We start from the raw sequence: 4,196 nt of genomic DNA on the forward strand, positions 1-4,196 counted from the left end.
TTTTTCTAAAGGTTATTGTAAACAGGTCAAAGCAATGAAATTCAAAAGGGAGAACATAATTGCATTAAAAAACAACAACAGCGATTTAACCATGAAAGTGTATGATATGTGAATAGTATATCAAGAAAACTATCTAAAAAGAAAATCTTGACCATTGATAACCATGGTGAAGGAGAAAGAGTTGTTGCTTCAGGAGCATTGAGTTTATGTTAACTGTGGTGGAATAATTTAGAAAAGGATATCAATAGAGTTTGTACAACAAGAAGAATCTAATTAATAACTGAATTGTACATGTATGAGAAGTTGCGGAATTGGAGGATGTTTCGGTGTATATGTTTTTGTCACAGTTAAAAAGTAATGATGACATAAATAACAATGAAGACAAGGAAGATGAAAATGTTGTAGAATTGCATGTGGTGATAATTGTATGATTCTTCTTGATATGATTGATTATTGAATTGTATGACAGGTGAATGGAGTGATAATAAAACTGGAAAACAAAAACAATAAAAACAACAACAAAGCTCTGGCCTGAGAATGCAGAAGGGATTTTCCAGGAATGGATTCATACAAGGAGGTCAGTTAGAGAGCTCTTGCAATGCTTTAAGAAGCAGGTGCTTGAGAGTGGGGAGGAAGACTTACATTCTTAGATTCAAGATATTTAGCAGTTAGAATTAATAGGATATCATGTTGGAGTGAGTGGCTGTGGAGGGTCAGAGGGCTTATGATAGGTTGCAGATTTTATTTCTTAAGCAACTGGCAATCTTAGAGATTAAAAAAACTCAAGAAAGTCTTTTGTAGAAAAGTTAATAGAATCACATATCTCTAAATGTATGATTCCTTAAACAACTGAATAGATAAGAAATATTAGATGAGATTCAATCCTGCGATCTGACTCTTTATCATAACTTTCTCCACTTTCTCCACTCTTTATCATAACAGTCATCCACTTTGATATAACTGAGATAACATAATTAGAGACCATCATTATTCTCCCCCACAAAAACCTCTTCACTTTAAAATTGTCTACCACTTATGCCCCTTAACTGACACCTATTCAAACTACTTATGAATCTGACAATGACATTTTCATCGATTCCATGCATGTTAACCAATTTAGCCTCTTGTAATTTAAATTTTCATTTTTATTGATGGCATTGTAGAGCACAAATAATTTGAGGTGGTCTCTTACCATTCACTTTATCGTGGTCATTCCCTTTCTGTACATGACTGGTGGAATAAACAGGAAAAACTGAAAAGGATGTTCATCAAGATACAATATTCATTTCTTAAAATATTAAATCCATACACTTCAGCATTTAATACAAGGTTCTGACTAGTTTCTGTTCCCCTTTGGATTTCCAGAATAATGTCCCAACATGTACGATTGTTCTAGACAAATAAATCCCTAATTTCTAATTTAAATCTTATGCCAGTCCTGTGTCTACTTTTTTCTGTAATGATCCTATTCCCTTGACAAATTCTAAAAACCAAACTAACTAACAAAGCACAACAAAAAACAATGCCACTCAGTCCATTCTGATTCAGGACCATCACAAGTGTCACTCCGTAGAACTTACCTATGGGGTTCCCTAGCTGTGCTTTTTAATGAACGGAGCACAGGTAAAACAATGGTTAAGCCCTTGGTTGATAATAAAAAAAAATTAAAAAACAAACAAAAAGTGGTTTGAACCCAGAACCTGCTCCACAGGAGAAAACCTGCTCATCTTCTTTTATAATAAATATAGTGTAGAAGACCCTGTGGGAGCAGTTCGCCTGTTCACTAAAGGGTAATAGGAGCTGCAATTGACTGCATGGCATGCCACAGCAATCTTAATGGAGATAGGTCTCCAGGTCTTTATTTTGCCGCACCACTGAGTAGATTTGAAGTTCCAACATGAAGGCTAGTTGATCAGAAGCAGTCATTTGCACTACCAAAAGAGCTGTGAACCAAATTCTACTGATCTGTTAATATTCATCTCTGGAATAACATCTTCCACGGAGAATTCAGATCTACTCTCTACCAAACACTACTCTTCTGTAATCTCAGTCTTTGCAGGAATGTGGCAAGTTGGATTTCAATCCTTTGCTTCCTCAAATGGAAAGTGAACTTCTACTTGCCAAGAGTTTGTCAGGTGCAGGCCTGTATTTGGAACATAGAAGAAACCAAATAAAGAAGCTTCCCTTCTTTCCATTAAATAGATTTTCTTCCTATTTTTTCTGTCCTATTTAGGGAAAAAATTACATTTATAACATACATTAAGTATAAGTCAATACTACATACATACAATAGTGTTCATTAAAAAAATGATTATTTATTTATGTCCAAGACACACATCAATTATCCAGGTAAAGTCTTTAAAATGTAGTACTGTGAAATACACTTCAGAAGTGTTACGAAGTTTCTTGAAGTTTTAGACATATAGGATACATTGATAATGATAGATAGATAGATAGATAGATAGATAGATAGATAGATAGATAGATAGACAGACCAACACACATATAGACAGGTGTAGCTTTCCAAAATTTCCTTTTAATTTAATAATCATGTTCATATGTGTTGATCTGAACCCTCTTTCATTCATTTGCTTACCCTTAACCTGAACGAATGCACACCCATTGTTAAGGAGTCATATCAGCCCAATAGGACAGAGGAAACTGCCCCATAGGGTTTTCAAGGTTTTATGGATGCTTTATGGAAACAGATTGCCACATCTTATTTCCTGAAGAGCAGTTTATGGGGTTGAACTGGGCATCTTTCAGTTCGTAGGGTCCCTAGTTCACGTGTCTTTTAAAAAGCAGAATGGTTCAGCATCAAAATGGATGCAACCCACGTTTTAAAGTTTGTTTATTTCAATAAGTATAGAGTCTCTCAAATAGTCTACGACTGTGGAGAAAATAGAATTATTCAGAAAAGAAAGGAAACAAGAACACACACATATAGCACAAACACAAAAACAATTTGTCTCTGTAACATATATGTATCCAAAGTTATGGCTATTTTACAAATAATCCATTCCTTCATTCAGCCTTTCAGTAAACAGTATAACTGGAAATATTGGAGAAAGTCAAGAGCATAAAGAAAGTTTCCAAAATTTTATGAAAACTACCCTTCTTATTCCCCTCTCCCTAAATTTCCCAGTGGTGAATATGCATTCTCAAAATAAGGCAGATATACAAATACAGCTTATCTCATATACAATGTCTTTCTTAAAAACAGCAAGAGTCAAGTTAATTTGTTATTCAAAAATAAAAACACTTTACAGAAGGCAGGTCCAAATTTTAGGTGAATTATTAGCTGAGTGTGTCAGAAAGGTTCACATGTACAGTTTAATAAAACTAGAGTAGGCTTAATGATTCTTACAATGGGCTCTCCAGAATCAAAGGCTCTGAGCATGAATCTCTGAATCCAAGGTCAAGTTTGGGATGGAAGAGCTTATTTCTGGAGCCAGGAAATACTGAAGTTTGTAACTAAAGCAGGAAGTAATATTTAGCTCATAATGGGACCTTGGGGACCATCCATACCCAATAGGGCAATTAATAGCAAGCTTAAGAATGACCCAGAGTCAAGCTTTCCTGTGTAATGTGGATGGAAAGGACAACTTCTGCATACTTCATATTCAAACTAGGAATACTTTAGCACCAGAATCCACAGGCTATAATGAAACTTAAGAAAGTTCTCACCCTCTTTAACATGTAAGTCTAGAAACATGATTTTCACAGAATTACTACCATGACTACAATATTTAAATAATAATATACATGGGTCAGAAATCAAAGTTAAGGTTAGTTTTCACATAAGGATTTTGATTTTCAAAACTTGAGGGTGCCAGCATGATTGCTGAAGACAAAATGGGTGCATAAGCAAATGTGGTGAAGAAAGCAGATGGTGCCTGTCTATCAAAAGATATAGCATCAGGGATCTTAAAGACATGAAGTTAAACAAGCCACTATCTAGCAGAGAAGCAACAGCCCACAAGGAAGAGGCACACCGGCCAGTGCAATTATGAGGTGTGACTAGATTGGGTAACAGGCATCAGAAGACCCCAAACAAACAAAACATATTATAGAGAATGAGGAGGGTCAGAGCAGAAACCCAAAACCATCTGTAGACAATGGGACATGCCTTCTTTACAGAAGGGTCACAAGGAAGGGATGAGTCAACCAGGGTGAAGTATAGCCCTGATGAAACA

Source organism: Echinops telfairi, unplaced genomic scaffold, assembly GCF_000313985.2.
Source record: "Echinops telfairi isolate 266 unplaced genomic scaffold, ASM31398v2 ScPeMD7_7453;HRSCAF=8491, whole genome shotgun sequence".
Taxonomy (NCBI): Eukaryota; Metazoa; Chordata; class Mammalia; order Afrosoricida; family Tenrecidae; genus Echinops; species Echinops telfairi.